This window comes from Protopterus annectens, chromosome 6.part0 (assembly GCF_019279795.1).
Source record: "Protopterus annectens isolate FY-2018-M chromosome 6.part0, PAN1.0, whole genome shotgun sequence".
NCBI lineage: Eukaryota > Metazoa > Chordata > Ceratodontiformes > Protopteridae > Protopterus > Protopterus annectens.
This window is the reverse complement of record NC_056737.1, coordinates 1,242,100,961-1,242,119,467: the sequence shown is the minus strand read 5'-3', so window position 1 is coordinate 1,242,119,467 and position 18,507 is coordinate 1,242,100,961.

Below are 18,507 nucleotides of genomic sequence, written 5' to 3'. Positions count from 1 at the left end.
TTCACAGCAGTTAAACACTAAGCCATCACAGCAGTACATAAACTTGAGGTATCACCAAACAGTATCTGTCTGCCTGAGATGACATGATTGACAGACCACACTGCTTTGCCAGAGATGGCCTGCACCTGTCGCCCTTGAGATTACGGATACTGGCAAAGGCTCTTGCCACCCCTATAGTGCCTTTTCTAGGCAAGGTTCAAATGACAAATTCACCACTGTAACAGGTACAAGCAAGCAAAATCTGAGGGTAATGCTACTCAATGATAGAAGTCTAAACCTCAAAATGCACTCACTCGAGGCACTCCTTAAAATGGAGAACATTGACATCTGTGCGGTGACAGAGACCTGGTTCAAAGCTCCAGAGAGCACCCCTGCATTACCAGGCTATAATTCATACCACACCTTTCGGCCACCAAACCTGGACAGAAACACTAAAGGTGGAGGCATGTCCATATTCATTAAAGATATCCACACCTCCAAGCTAGTTGCTCAGCATAATGCATCCGAGATTATCCAAGTTCAACTAACTCTGTGTAAAACTGCAATCCAGATTGTAGCTTGCTACAGACCCCCACCATGCCCCAGGATTCCCACTCCTCTTTTCTTGATACACTGGAAAATATTAAGGTACAACCCAACACTCTAATAAAGGGTGATTTCAACTACCCTACCATTAACTGGGAAAACTACTCATGTACCAACTCTTTTGCTCAACGTTTTCTGGAAATCATCAATTCCAATGCCTTGGATCAACTTATCCACACCCCCACCAGGGGCAGCAATATCCTAGACCTGGTCATCACCAACATGGGTGGCTGGAGTTCCACACCAGAGGTCAGCTCCTCATTGGTCAGATCCGACCACAAGCTAATCACCCTAGACATCCACATCCCGCTCCCACCCCCATTAGGAAACAACCGTAAAAAATTTCTCCAAAGCCAACTTCACGCTTCTTAAGACAGTAGTGGCAAACTTCATGACACCCATGCAGATGGACAATAGAGGTACGACTGCTGAATCCTACACAAATGCACTTTATAAGCACTTATCCGAGTGCATGGATCATGCTATCCCTAACAGAACCAAGATGCTATCCTCCAAAAAAAGGAAGCCAATCTGGTGGTCTTCTGCCATAAACAAACTCTACAACAGAAGAAAGAAACTGTTGCAAAAAAAAGTAAAATCCCATGATTGGAGGAACTCCCTGGTCAGCCTCAGTAAGAAGCTGAGATCCCTCATAAAATCCTCCAAAGCTAGTTATGAAAACAAAATTGCCACTGATTCTAAAGACAACCACAAAGCATTCTATAGCTATGTCAAGAATCTTAATGGCAACACTCAGATCTGCTCTGAGTTACAGCACAATGACACTAAATATACAGAACCAACTGATATTGCCAACATCCTGGCAGATAGGTTCAGTGCTACCTTTACCCCCCTCTCATCCCCTAAAGGGCCCATCTTTATACCGGAAGAATGCAAAGTTCCTGTAATCACGGCTGCACAGGTAAAAACCTCACTCTCCAAAGCCAAGAACACAGCATCCATGGGACCTAACAACATCCCAGGCTGCCTTCTACATGCACTACAGAATGAACTGGCACCCCACCTAAGTACCATGTTCAATCATAGCCTCACCTCAGGCTTTGTGCCAATTGAATGGTGCACCATGACAGTTATCCCACTCCACAAAGGGGGGGGGTGCCACAACAGATCCCAGGAACTACCGCCCCATTAGCCGGACGAGCCTAGTTTGCAAGGCCATGGAACGTATCATCATGGAACTCATAAACAAAGACATTGGAGATCTCCAAACTCTGAACCCCACAGAGTTTGGGTTTGTAAAAGGCAGATCATGTCTCCTAAACCTGATAGACTTCTTTGAAGTAGTCACCAAAGCCATAGATGCGGGTAAGATGGTTCACACAGCCTATCTAGATCTTGCCAAGACATTCAACACCATCCCCCACTCTGGAATTATAGATAAACTCACTAAACTAGGTATAAATCCCTATGTCACAAGATGGGTTGCCAGCTGGCTCACTGACAGAACCCACACTGTGAAAGTAGCAGACTCCAAATTAGACTTCAGACCAGTGACAAGTGGAGTACCACAGGGTTCAGTCCTGAGTCCTCTCCTGTTTGGTATCTACTTCTCTGAAGTACAGGCTAACACAGAAGGTCTTTGGCTAACTAAATTTGCAGATGACTGCAAACTAGGAGCCATAATCGAAACTCCTAACGATGTGGACATCCTACAAAAGGGCCTCACTGAGACAGATGCCTGGTGTCAAAGACATGGTCTCAAGCTCAATGCCAAAAAGTGCATTGTCATCCCCTTTGGTAAAAACTCTGTACCCATGAACTAACACATAGGCAGTAATCTACTTAACACCGAAAGTGTGATAAGAGACCGTGGGACACAGGTGGACAGTAGTCTCTCCTTTGATAATCACTTCGCCACAGTGGTCAGGAAATCCTTCTATGTGGCACACCTCATCACAAAAGGTTTCTCATGCAGAAAAAAAGAGGTCATTGTTCCCCTCTATTCATCAGTCATTAGACCCATTATAGAGTACAACGCCCCTTTTGGTATGTACCTCACAAGACATCTACAACAACTGGAAAGGCTGCAAAAATACCTCACAAAGAGGATTACTGGCCTCAAACAGATGCCTTATGCAGACCATCTCAAAAAAGTCCAGCTTTACTCCGTCACATATCGCCTACTCAGAGGCGATCTCTGCCTAACATACAAAGCTGTGTCAAACCCAGAGCTGTTGGACATGCTCCACTTAAAGAATTCCCAATCCCTCTGAGCTACACGCTCTAGGGACCTAAACCTTGTCACCACAATAAACAGAACATGCTGGAGGGATAGATTCCTGTCGCAGAGACTTCCCATACTCTGGAACCGACTACCTATCTATGTCAAACAGAGCTCCTCATTAGCACTCTTCAAGAAAAATCTTGATGATTGGATGGGTAACAGAAAATTCACCCCGGGGATCACTTCTGTTGTTCTGCTTGACAGGGGCACAGGAAAATAATTTTCTTGGGTGGCGAAAGCCAGGGTACCTTTTTGGCTAGGCTTGTACATGCCCTAGTGCCAATAGCCTAGTACCTACCTATGAATTTATGAACCTATGAACTGATACTTACTATAGGAAAATCAAACCAAACATGTGAAAGGAATCTATATACAGTTTTATGTTGTATAACCTACTACAAAACATAAATATGTGAACTGGAGTACTGCAAAAAGCCCAGATGTGAGGTACCATTGTAATAAAATGTTGAAATCCTCTATTAAACACAAGGACCACATACAATGTACATAGACATGAATCATGGATACCAAACACATATATAACATGTAATGAATAATAAATTAATGCCAAAAAGCAAATATAATGCAAATTAAATATTAAGCAATGCTAACCATTGCACAGCCCAGCTTAGTAGGTGTAAGGAATGTGTAGGCCAGCTAACTCAGTCTGCCCATTTGTATATCCCTTTAATCAATGCCAACCTTAGGTAAGCAGGTTTGCCTATAGCTTAGCATTTTTAAAACCGTCTAATCATGGCAAAGTGTGGGAAACTGGCATATTTAAACCCAACAGGTGGGAATACATCTCATAACTGATTGAAGCTTCCTCTTCTAGGGACTATGTCTGGTATAGGAGAGGGTGTGTGCTTTCGGGTGCAGCGCTGGGGCATCCAGGAGTCCAGAGTCATGGCAGGGCTCCTTGTGAAAGACCATGACTAGAGACTGCTGCAGGGCCAGTACCAGGATTTCCAATACAAAGTGGAAGCCTGAGACCACCTTGCCTCAACAGTGCCACTGGCATACCCCAAACTGGTGAGCAGGTCAGGCATCACTATGCCGACCTGAAGCAGAAAAAGGGGGATCTCTTGGATCAGTGGATCCAAGAGGCTAGGAGGACAGGGGATGTACCAGCCGTGTGTGAGTATCAGTCCACTACCTGTTTAATAATTGTTAGCTCATGTATATGTTGGATAGATATGGCTAAATATTCCTCTTATTTCTTTCACGGTGGCAGGTGAGCAGGCTGTGAACCAGGAAGTCCATGCCTGTAGACTGCAGTGGTTGCAATGTGAGGCAGGTTAGTAATACTCTTGCATGTACTGTCATAGGAAATAAATCTAAAAGTAGTAGTAAGTTAATTGCCTGTATAAAACCTGTATTGTTTAAGTCATGTACTGCATACACCAGAGAATATGGCAGGAGGAGTTTCGTATAGGTTGTATGTAAATAAAAACATTATAGCCTGACAATAAAGGTCTAACTGCTGGACTGCATGTGTTTACTCTGGTATCATATGGCAATGTAGAGTTGCCATCACTTAATAGTATTGTTGTATTAAGCACTGTTACCCACACTGTGCTACATAAATAAAATGTGTAGGAATGTCTGTATCGGACTGTTGTAATCCCAAGAGGCCATATAGTACAACTGAGAGAAACTTAGGCAGAAAACAGTGAAAAGACAGACAACAAAACCCAAATAGCACACTCAATTGCGACGTGAACTATTGTATTTTTTGCAAACACAGCCATGGTTTGAATCCTGGGAGTGGTAGTAGGCTATATGCAGAATCATACCCCACAAGTGTACAGATATGTCCAGAATGTCTAGTAAATCGGCCCATACCTGTGCCTGTCACCCTGTCCCCCTGGCAAATCAGTGGAATGATTCCAGACATTTAGGCAGCAAACAAGACATACAACTGATTGTCAGACATCTATAAGAACAAACCTGTCACTCTAGCAACTCCCCAAAATGTTATGAGAGAAATTAACCAAGTATGTCCCATCTATCTCCACCCACATGTTGTCAATCTGTGACCAGAGTGTGTACAGTAACAGAGTGAGATGTATATGCATAATACTAATGTGGAATCTAGTAATTTGTGTGGCAACATTCAGGTAGTGCTAACAAACATTGCTCCCACACGTTTGTCAGATACGAACACTGTGCCTAGAAATAAAAGATTGAAATCCTGTACTGGTACTATTTACTCTGGTATTGTATGGCATTGTTAGTGTTGCAGTTGCTCTGAATAATAAGGTATTACTCATCACTGTCACCCACACTATACTATAGAATACAACTGTCTAGGAAATCCTGCATAAGAGTGTTTAAATTACAAGGTCAGAATGTAAAACCACAGGAGAATTATAGACAGAAATCAGACAAAAGATGCACAGCAATGTCTATATAGCACACTCAACTGTGATGGACAGGGTTTTATTTTTAGCAGACACAGCCAAGGTTCGATTCCTGGGAGAGGTAGCAAGCTGTATGCAGAATCATACCCAACAAGTGTACAGAATTGTCCAGAATGTCCAGTTAATTGATCCATATCTGCCGGCTGTTACCCTGTCCCCCTGGCATATCAGTGTGCTAATTTCTGACATGTAGGTAGCATTTCATGTCATATAACTGACTGTCAGGCCTGTACATATTTGGAAAATGTCAATGAAAACAAACCTGTCATTGTACAACTCACCAAAGGTTTAAGAGGGCAATAGTCAAAATATGTCCTGGTTCACCTGCATGTGGTGAAGACATGCCCAGAGTGTGTGCAATAAGAGATGGATGGGTATGTGCATAACATCAACCTGGAATCTGAGAATATGTGTAGAAACAGTTAGGTAGTGTTAACAAACAATACCTCCACAGGTATATCAGGTAAGTGGTGTATACTACACGTAAAACTCAGTTCCTGTATATAGTTGTCAACAGCCATACCACTGTCCAAACTAAAGCAATAGGGTAGTGTACTAATACCTGTAAGGTACTTATCACAGCACTGACTAGGAAAATAATGCGAACTACAGGAATATACTAGTTGTTAATTGACATCCCCCCCACCATATCTGCAACAATAAACTAAGTACACAACTCAGTTGGTATGTGCTGCATTAACTCTACTGTTGGGACATATGTCCCGTTGTTTGATAATTATTTAAATTTGTTGCTATGCATGAGCCATGTTGAAATACTCTGACATTGGTGGCATGATGCCATCAATGTACCTGCATGCTGTTATAATGACCACTGTGGTTCCATATATGCATGTGTTCTGTTTGCTATGCAACTGTTCCATATCTGGTGTTTGGGTTAATGGGAATATCTATGCATGCTGTTATACCTAATCCTGGAATGTGTTGACTATTACTATCTCACATATGTTGATAAAATTTAAACACCATAGCACGTTTGGGAAGGCCTGTCCCGGCGAACCCACCTGTTCCACTTCAGCTGGCTGTGGCACCAGCACATCTGGGGCCCAACCTGGGACCTCCTTGTCCATTGGTCCTGCACCACCTTTGGGTGGAACCTCTTCAGGGGATGGAACTCACCCCTCCCTGGGAGCAGGCGTGGACAGGAACCTGTCACCAGTCGCCAGGTCCGGATCATGGTGCATAGCGAGGGATATATATATATATATATATATATATATATATATATATATATATATATATATATATATATATATGTGCTTTATATATATATATATATATATATATATATATATATATATATATATATATATATATATATATATATATATATATATATATATATATATATATATATATATATATATATATATATATATATATATATATATATATATATATATATATATATATATATATATATATATAGATATATATATATATATATATATATATAAATATATATATTTATATAAATGCCAAACCTCAAAATGGTGCTCGAGAACGAACAATGACGGTGCACGGAGTAAAATACAAAACACCAACTGTAACTCCAGCACTCAAATAAAATATATTAAGACAGCTTCATGAAGCAAGTTTTATTGCAGCACAATAAAAAGTGTGTGTCACACACTGATGACGCCTCAGGGCGAAACCGGTCACCGGTTTGTGTTTCTGCAGACTGTGCTGCAATAAAACTTGCTTCATGAAGCTGTCTTAGTATATTTTATTTGAGTGCTGGAGTTACAGTTGGTGTTTTATATATATATATATATATATATATATATATATATATATATATATATATATATATAAATATACAGACATGTATGTCTACAGATATGCAGACACCTATATGTAGACATATATGTATATATATATTAATACATATATACAACATAAAATGTATCTACACACACACACACACACACACACACACACACACACACACACACACACACACACACACACACACATATATATATGTGTGTGTGTGTGTGTGTGTGTGTGTGTATGTCTACATATATACACACACACACACACACACACACACACACACACACACACACACACACACACACACACACACATATATAGAAATACATGTCCCCTATATTTTCATCACAGTGCTACATGCTATGTGTGAGGGAATATCACACATAGCAATACACACAGATATATACAGCTGTAAGTGTGTGCAACATGGGCGGTTATGTCACATGTGAACCCCTTGTTGGGACCACATTGACCTTGTCTGTGAAGTAGGGAATGAGAATTTAGTGAAGGATAGCAGGTATATTTGTAGAGGTGGTTTGGCTTGGTAGATATAGAGGACAGCCTACAGGGGTGGTATATGACACATGTGGTGGGTAAACACCCTGGATGGTGGGTGTGGTCTGCGATGAGGAAGCCCCATGAGCTCCCATATGGAAACAATGGGAAAGAGGCCCCCGCCCATTGCTAGTTACAACAGCAGCTTCACAGCCCTGAAGGTGCCTGGCCTGGAGGCTGAGCAGGAGGAGCATATGGACCCTGTGATTGTGTACTGAGGGCCTCAAGGTGCTGTAGCACATCCCACAAGTTTCTGTGGAGCCCCCTATGAAACAGACCCTGGACCTGACCTCGGGTGACAGAATCATGTCGTTGTGTGCCCCTGGGGGAACACCATCCCCTGAGGTGGCTCCACCTGAAGGTAGTGCTGGACCAGTAGATGAGGAGGCCCCAGTGTGGGTCCCACATGTGATGTTGCCTGGTAACATGGTCAGGTAAGGTGGGAGAGGTGGTTTTGGTGGCAACTATTCCCTAAACATGCTATTGTGTCACTGTTATAGAACATATGTGGGTAGTAATAGTCCACACAAAACCAGAACATGTCCAACAGCATGCATAGATATCCCTAATAACAGATAACGACAGATGTGCAGCAATCACATAGCAAGCATACCACATGCATATATGGAACCATAGTGGCCATGATAATGGCATGCAGGTGAAATAGTCTGTAAAAGGTCAACAATGATAGTGTCCCCACAGGGAACATGGCTACAAACACATAGCACAAAGTATGGTACAATACGATATATGTCCCAATGGTAGGTAAATTGTAGCCATACCTATTGAGTTGTGTGTACAGTTTATTGTTGCTGTTATGGTGGGGGGGGGAGACAAGATATGTGTATTAAGAACTATGTTAACCTTGCTGTATGAGTTGCTCAGACCTGTTTCCATCTTTATGTCTTTCAGGCAAGATGTCCCAAGGCTGGTTGCCAGTGTATTCAGCGGCAGAAAATTAGGTCATTCTTAACCACCTGATACAGCACTATCATGTTCTCTTCAGCAAGACAGCCCATGAGCTGCAAGATCGGACTGCCCTGTGGAACAATCTAGTCCACAGGGTCAATGATGTCGGCCTGCATATCCGCAATTATGAGCAGGTCCGGCATCATTGTAGATACCTGCTTCGCAATGCCTGATGGCATGCTGCTGCAGTCCAGGGGGATCACCTTGCAATGGGGGGGTCATGCCATCCATCCACCCCTGACACACGTTGAGGGGCTCCACGCCAGCCTTGTGGCACCTGCCCGCCTCCACATGCAACAACTGGCAGAGACCATAGTGCAGGTGGGTGCTACTCACACTGTGGTCGAGGAGCATGCAGGTAAGGCCACAGGGCACATCAATACATCAGTAGACCACTGTTCCATATGCATCTGCATCTGTACAGGTAGATTATGCATATGTGAAATGACATGTATATATAGAGTCTGTTGCTGCATAGTGGTAATAAACATATGTGCATAAGCTGTAGTATTGTGGACTTGTACTGTTGATGTACTGTAATGCTGCACCCACCCTGTAGCAATGCCACAGCTGTGGCCACTGACATCTCATCTCTCACTCTTATGTAGGTCTCTCTGCTATACCACCAAGGCAGCAGCCTGTAGCTGGTGAGTATGGTTTATGTTCATGCTTGCCAATACACCAGTCATGTAATGGCTATAGTATATCCCATGCACGCATCTAACACACCTACCCATAATGCATGCTGTACATGTTCACGTATTGTTGCTGTTAACTGCACTGCATCACAGTGGTGACCATGATGTGGCATCTGAAGGGTATGTCAGACACATGCATGATAACTAACATCCTCTCATTGTGAAATGTGTCCACAGGGATGAACATAATGGTGGGACTATGGCCTACAGTAGGGACATGTATGAAACTTCACCTTTATACAGTGCTACAACAGTGTATATACCAGTATTACAATGACAACTGTTACAGATCTAAACTATGGCATATCATAATACTGTGGTACACAACCCTTGACACCTGCAATGTGGTCCCAATATGAGCACTGAGTGTGTAATATGGAATCATAGATTAGGGCAGAAAATATGGGGAATACATATCTTCACAAACACTGGAAGCATATGTGTGCACACACTCCAGAGAAAATATAGTGGAGGCAGCTGTTGAGGTACTCCCTGCATGCATTTGTCATGGAAATGAACCTTTCAGCAAGTACACATCCCCAATGTCACACCACGTATTGGTCTGCTGTCCAAGACGTTTGGCCATCAAATGTGCACACTTACCTGCAACAGAAGCAGGCATGGCTTGCACACATCTTACATGACATGGTGTGGGTCCATACCCAAAAGGTAGCACCCATGAGCTGCACATGTAGCCATACCTCACCATTGCATATGCCATGGCAAACAGTGGCAAGTCATGTATGTGGCAAGGATGTATGGGACAGGAATGATGTAGGAAATAAACAGATGGTCACCCAAAGCAAATTATGTCACATGTAGCAAACTGGTCATGAGGGCTGCCCACTAACATGCCACAACACTGAGGGTGTAGCAGGAATGTCCAGCAAGTACTGGCTGTGCGGTACCCATGCCAGCAATTGCCTGGACTTTGCAAGCGCATGGCCTATGGGTGAGGGTAATCAGATGTGACAGTTGTACCACAGGAAACATCAGCCAGGCCTCTCCACAGGTAGTGTATGCATAACAGAAGAGGTCCCCAACAGTCATACATTGCAATGTGTACTGGTGTACCATGACCACGTTGGAAACCTACAGACAGTATCATGTAAGATACAGGTGCTGCACAACCAATGCCTCACCTCTCCTCAGGCCCACCATCCCCATCTGTACTGTGCTGGTGCCAGTGTACATCTGTATGTTTTCCAGTCATTAGCTGGGAACTAGGCTGTTACAAGTGGTGTTCAGTGTTTGGGACACTGTAAACTGACACATGTGTAGGCCATAGTTGTCAAGCATCTGCAAAAAGGCTGAAGGTGGGGAGGGTGTGTCATCATGACACACCAGTGCACTGCAGCAGGGATCCTAAGGATGCTACAAATGGCTGTTTCTGCACACAGTCAGGTTCAGGAGGTGTGGCAGATGTAACCCTGACTCCACAGCAATAGTGACGGCAGTGTGTGAACTCCAAGGGATGTGCACATGAGTAGACCTTGCAATCTTGCAGAGTTGGGGGACATGTGTAGAGTAGACTGACCATATACTGGCAAATGCAGATGGCCCATGCTAGTATACCCCTGCCAGGAATAGTGACTGCTGTAGTACACATAACAATAGGTGCAACAAACTGTCAGGATAAGGGCGTGCACACATATGCACCCACGGAGTATATGCATCGCAGTCAGCATCTGCACACCTAACACATTTATTAGACACTGCATGTGAATGGACAGGACATATGTCACATATCAGGCTCATGTAATGTTAATATATGTGGTGATGTGGTCCCATGGCATATCAAGGAAGAGTGCATTATATCAATAAGGGTGTGTACACTCCCTATAGCCATGGTAAGGATTGACGGTTGTCAGTGTAATAGTATCGTATTGGTCATACATGCACCGCTGATGTTGAAATCTGTAAACCAGACATCAGGTATTCACAAGTGACATCTGTCCACATATCATCCCAGGCATGTGGTTATTTTGTCTGTAAGTGCAATCTGCTGGAGTGGAGGAGGGGTTGATGCAAGTAGGATGTGTCTGTGTGCATGTGTGTGAGTTTGTGTGGGTGTCCATGTATGCACATGTGTGATTGTGGGGTTGTTCATATGGCAGTACTTCCCTTTGGAATCGTGCAGTACATGGACATAGACTGACACATGAGACACCAGGAATACTTGTCTGATATGTAATCACAGAACGGATGATAGTATAATAAGGTCTGAAGCATGGAACATGCACTGGGATGGATACTAGACACTAGGTATACCCTTAATATTGCAATCAGCCGAACGTTGAATTATTACCCACATATGCAGCACTACAAATGCATTGGGGAATTACTAGACAACACCAGGGGGTGTATCCATATATTACTGTTGTCCACATAATAAGTAGATTGAGCAGCAGATCTGACATGTATTGAGCAATAGTTACGTATGACACTCCAGTGCGTGACATTATGGAGTGAACATAGTAGCCCCTAACATATGGGGGCCATGCTCATGATGTCCGGACATCCCCAGGGTGAACACTGGATGACAGCAGTGAGGCCATGTAAAACCTACTCCACTCAAGTCAAGGAGGAAATGGAGTAACAGGTCTTGTGTTGTGATCACTCGTCTAGGCATTTAGAGGAATGATATGTTAATGAGTGGTATTAATGAGTGTATGTTATCAAGTGTGATGCAAGATGGGGAACTTATGTTAATAAACTTGGGACTGTCTGTAAACTCAGGGACAGGTAGGTATTATGGTTGAATTTCAGTGTGTGTGTGTGTGTGTGTGTGTGTGTGTGCATGTGTGCACATGTGTGTATATGTGTGTAGTGTTATGCAATGCTGTACAAGTCTTAAAGAGCGTTTCTTGTTTTCCTCCACAGGTGGAGAGGTGAGTCAGGGTCCCTCCTGCATGCAATCAGATGTTGGCATCCATACAGACACAGAAGATGATGACAGGACTGTTGAGACACAGGCGGGGTTCTCAGAGGCCAAACCTGCACCATCATTTGACGTCCTCCTGTTAGCCACCCCAACCCCGTACACAGTTACAGTGCCTATACATACCCCATCACCAGTGGCTGTAGCAGAGGGACAGTTGGTAGTTGGTGGCAGTGCACAGGAGAGTGTGGTATCTATGCCTACTGTGTCTTGTCACAGCAGGCATAGCCAGATGTCCTGCAGGGCACCACATAGGCAGATGTATCGGGGTGCTCATGGTAGGGCTGCTGGTCATCATGCCCCTGGCAGAAGTGCCATAAATGGTACCACCAGGCACATGTTTCAGTCTGTCATGGGGGTGCAGGCATGTATGGAACTATACACCAGACAGGGCCTGAGGTTGCAGAGGTCTACTCTCTCATCTATAAGCAACAACTTCCATGAATTTGCAGGTGCCCTCCATGATTATACCGAGGTCATGGATAGACAGGTGGGATGGTGGGCCTCATTGGCCGTGGTTTGTCCATGCTCAAACATATGGTGGGAGTTGGGCGACGGCTGAATGGATGTAGGCCAGCAACACCAACAGCTGGCAATTGATATGGACATGCTAGGACACCAAGGCACTGCCCTAGTGACAGTACCAGCCCCAGCATTGCAGGGGAGGTGCTGTCTACACCACACCACAACAGGCCATGTGCACATGGCCATGGCCAGTCCCAGGAGGGACCTGCTTCCAGCAGACATCTGTCATCATCAGGGGAGAGTAGCACATCAAGGCCTGTACCTGGATGTACCCCTGGAAACCCTGGCAGGCACAATCCGCGTGTCCGTGGCCGGAGGCTGTGAACTGCACACCCTGCCAGGTATGGTCTGCAGCTCTCCAAGAAACACCTGTTTAGGGTAGCCACATGGCAGAACTGTGTGCATGCATACCCACACACTATACAAACATACCTAGGGCACTCCATACCTAGACACACCACATCACCACAACCATTTCAGCTAATTACACCCTTCACCCACACACATAGTGTCAAACGTATTTCCCACCCTCTGTCTCTGGCAAACCAACAACACACCCTGTGCATATGATGATACATGTGCCACATCCCAGTCATCCATAACATCGATGTAGGGACAGGCTAATATGGTCCTGATGCACATGGTGACTGCACTACAGTGTACCAATGTACTGCTGTGTATCATGTTGTCAGCAGTAATGTTTAATGCATACATGTCAGGTAATGTAGCTGTTCAGCCATGATGCATTATAGCTGTTGGTAACACTGAGTGATTGTGGTCTCCCTAATGATATCCATTTGTGTTGTAGGTGTACATGTGTCAGCAGGAGGATGGTCTGTAGTCATATTCCACAAGGGGTATGGTGTTGTGGTGACACCATGGCTGTGACATATCCTGGGTACAGTTGACTACATGTCACAGGTCTGTATAACAGTTACTGCCTGTGCCACATGGATAGGTGACCCACTGGGACATGTATAATCAGCAACCTGATGTAGATCCATCCACATACACACACACACTCTTACTTGGCAACACTGGGACTAGACCCCCTACCTAGGTAAGTAGTGATACTGATGTGTGTGGCTTTCATTGCACACACCACACAGCGTTTAGGGTGAGGTGTGTTCCAGGTTACATGTTACATGCAGAACATTCCCAGACATCTACAGTATGGTAATGGGGATGTAATGTTTGTATATGGACAATACATAGTGTGACATACCATCATATACACATTAACAGACACATAACAGGCAGACGCACATCTGAGAGACCTAGGCCTAGCAGTGCTAACTAACTTGTCAGTGTGTCCAATGTGTTACAGGTAGGCTGCACACAGCACATGCATAACTGGGCCGGATTGTGGTATCAGTTACCTGTATGGTTGATGGTGACAGTGGTCACCATACAGTGGTACACTGGACAAGTACCGGGTGTACCATGGTGTAATGACAGTGTACACAGCATCCACATCCCACAGTGAATATTGTGCACACTGGAACCCATGATGACACTCTGACATACCCACCATCACATATTTCCCACAACTGTGATACAACCCATTGTCCATCCCAACAGTGATACTACAGGGATATGCATCTGATGCACATGCCACAGGCATAGTAGGGCGATGCATTTTCATGCCTCATATATGGGCAGCAACATCACTATTTGTAATACTGTGTGGCAATGCATATTATAATAGGAGTATGTGGCCTCTGAATGCTGTACCCTGCAGATATACAGACATGCACACATACACACACTTGCCAGAACTCAGTGGGTATCCCATGCCTATTGACCCATTTGTACAGCACTGTTGTGCTGGTACTGCAAAGCTCATGTAGCCATTAGGGAGAGGAGCATAACAGGGTACATGTAATGTCCGGTACAGCAGCAGCCACATCTTACTACAGCAATGGGTGTTGCGGTGGGGGTGAAGGCCCGCATGGTATTCCCAACTACAGGTGTACTAAAACACAGACATTGATATCCTCAGTAATGCACACATACACATTTGTCAGTACTTGGGTGCATCGCTGCAGGTGGCCATAGGTGTGTACCTGGCTATTGTCCATGGAGGATGGGAAGTGTAGGGGATGTGTGCACAGTGGCATCATGCCACCTGCCATGTGCCAGAAGGCAATCTATCAAAAGACATGACTGTGGTGACCTTCAGGGTGAGAGTGACATGCATCAGCCAATCCACTTGGTGCCTCCTGCAAATGGCCACTGAGGTGATCCAGTTGACATGTATGCAGCATGTATTACAACACACGGTTAGTGTCTGTGATGGAGACCTGTACCCAAGCATGTTCTGTTGACTGTGGTAGTGTAGTGGAGATACCCATGGCATGTGGTGCATACAGGGTGTTGTGTCCTATCTGTGCCAGTTATAACACAGCTGGGCAGACATGTCAGTGTCAGTCAAGCATAGGTTGCCTGTACATATCCAAGCTGGACACCTGTCATCTTCACATCTGTACAGGGACTGACATACATCATCTTGGCAACTAGCTATGCAGTAGGATGAATGTGTCGACAGATAGATGTCTAAAACCAATATGAATGCCATCACTACATGCGCTGTACAGACAGTAGTCTACAGTTAATTTCCACATGTCAGATCATTATCAGGTAGAGGATATATATTGAGACACAGCTCACACACCAGGAACACGACAGTGAGCCCTCAGATTCCAGTTATGCCTGCAGGGGTGCTTGTTCCCAGTACTACATTTAGCAATCTACTCTTGCCTGGGATAGGAATGTAAACAGTAGTAACGGCATGATACACTACATGCCAGTATGACGGAATGTAACCTGGGTTACTACTCTTGTATGTAATACATTCACATGGATAAGTGTGATGTACAGGTCTTTTATACCTGAGTATCCCAGACATCACACTCACACCTCAACAACTCATGTTTTTGTACATGGAATTACATACACTTATTACAGATGTCATTACCCTGCTATGTTATCAGACTGGGATGTGAGCACTGGTTGCCAGAGCTGAGCCATGCTTTGCTGGTGTCAGAATTGCTGCAATATAACAGCTGAGCATATTTGCGCACTGGTAAATGAAGCTTACACAGTGAAAGTGCCCTTATGTTTAACCATACGTAAGCACCACTTAGCTTTGCACAAACCCCTGCAAACGTGCTAAAAGCTGCTCAAAACTGCCTTAACCACTCTGTATTCAACAGCTCTTGTTCTGTCCAGCAACAAAATAAACAGTCCTTGAACTCAGGACCCTGCACATTATATTCACAACAGTTAACCACTACGCCATGACAACTGTGAAGACAGTTGTTGTCTTGTAATATATTGCTCAGTACACATATTGAATAGTATTGAACAATTGCTGTGACTTCCACAATTGTGTAGTACTTGTTAGTGATATTACTGTTGCATCACATATGTTATATCTAAATATACCCATATCAGATACATACGGTGTGATACATCAGGGAAGGTATACACAACCGTAATGTTTACACATGACAAGGATATGGATATATACATATACATATGTAGATATATGTCTACATGTACATACACATATATATTCATAGTTATGTATTTCTACACATCTGTATAGTGCATCATATATATGGTCATTTATAGATTTCTCTGTATATATATATATATATATATATATATATATATATATATATATATATATGTAGATATCTATAACTATATGTGCATACACATCTAAACAGATATACCTATTTATGTCGATATATATGTAGATATCCATAACTATATGTGCATATATATCTATATATCTGTATATGTGTAGACATATACAGCTGTGTATATGTATATATTTGAGTTTGTATATGTGTGTATATATATATATATACATATATTCCCATATATGTATGTAGATATGTATATGTCTATATATCTATATAGATATGTGGATATATATATATATATATATATATATATATATATATATATATATATATATATATTATATATATGTTTACCATATGTCCGGAACATGGAGTGGAGTCCTATCTCAGCACCAATAGTCCCAACCTCTTAGTGCAAGGGGATGTCATGTTTGTATTGCAGGTATATTTGTAGACTGTTGCCACTGTAACAGCGATTGTCTGAACAGACATGTTGTGTGTGGGAGGTCACATCTGCTTTTGACATATACGCCATTGGTTACTGACAGACATCCTAAGGACATCATAGTACAGTACCATTGACAGCACAGTAATGATCCTGTGGATTACAGCAGAGATATGACCAATATATGTGGACAGTCTGGCACTCTACGGTCAGTCCAGAGGAGTACACATATCCCCTTTGTTGAGACATGTGGATCAGCCTGACAATGTGGATGTTAACATCCATGCACATGGGTATATCATGTAAATACTGGACTACATATGCCCACACAGTTTATGCATTCACACACACCAGTCTGTCCTGACATATAAAACCTGGTGGTGCAGAGGTCACATGGCCACATACTACCTAGTAGTTAGTGACATACATCTGTACAGAATCCCACTGCTTTGTCAGAAATGCACAACAGGTATGGCGGCCTAGCAGCAGTATGTCTTGCAAATATCTGGACATATAAAAACACTGGGTAATTACACTAAGCTGCTAAGATTGTGACAAAGCACAAAACACAAGCTGCTGCCTAAGTAAAGCAGGTGTACTTCTTCACATCCACCAGAGAGGGAATGAAAGAGACAGACAGAGACAAAGTAAGTCATGAAGGGGGTGGGAGAGTAAAAGCTAAGCATGATTGTGTCACACACTTACCAGTATGGGGTTCCATACCCCTGATAGACTATGTATTATGATCACATGTTTATGCAGTTATTGCATGCACCACATAGCTTACATGTTGGGGAGTTGTCCAAACGTATATCTGATGGTGAGTGACATCTGCAACAGACATATTGGAGAGATAAAGTAGGTGTAGTACACATGCTTATCCACATGAACAGGTGTCAATGTCAACACAGCCACACTCTCTCAGGGACTCACACACATTAACACAGTTGGCAGGGTCAGGAATAGACTTCCTAACTAGCTAGTTTGCCACAATACAGTAATATGCAGGTATCACATGCACCACAGGGGTTATCTGAATGATATATGGGCAAAAGGTATGTGATGGTGTCTGACATCAGATTGCATGCTTCAGTAGGTCAATGGGAGTTGTAGTGAGTGTGAATGGGGTCAAAATCATTATACTCCACACACACAGACACAGGGTGCCAGTACTGACATGCATGGGTGCATTGCTTCACAGGTGTGTAGTGGTTGACTGTGCCAGAAGGCTGTACAAGGCTAGGTGAAAGGTATACCTTGGCATCAAGCCACATGACAATGGTCTGCAGTGTGGTTCAGGGGTATAATGTCTGGATTGGCCCACACATGTGGGTATTGTATTTACCATCCTGTCATCTGGGTTACTATTGTGTGTGGCCAGTGCTGTGCAATGCTTGCCATGTATGTGTTCTATAGTCCATTACATGGACAGTGTCTGGGATGTGCACACATCCCACATGCATGTTCTGTGACATGTGGAATTGTAACTGGGGTGTCTGGGTCATGTTGTGTACTCAGATTATCATCAAATGTGCCAGTCCTGGCATCATGTGGTGGGAACTGGCAATTGACACCAGGTTGACCTTGCACCTACATTGACAGCATGATACAAGTATTCCCTGGTGTCATTGGAATCTGCCCATACAGGGCATGTGTTTAAGGCATGGTATGTTC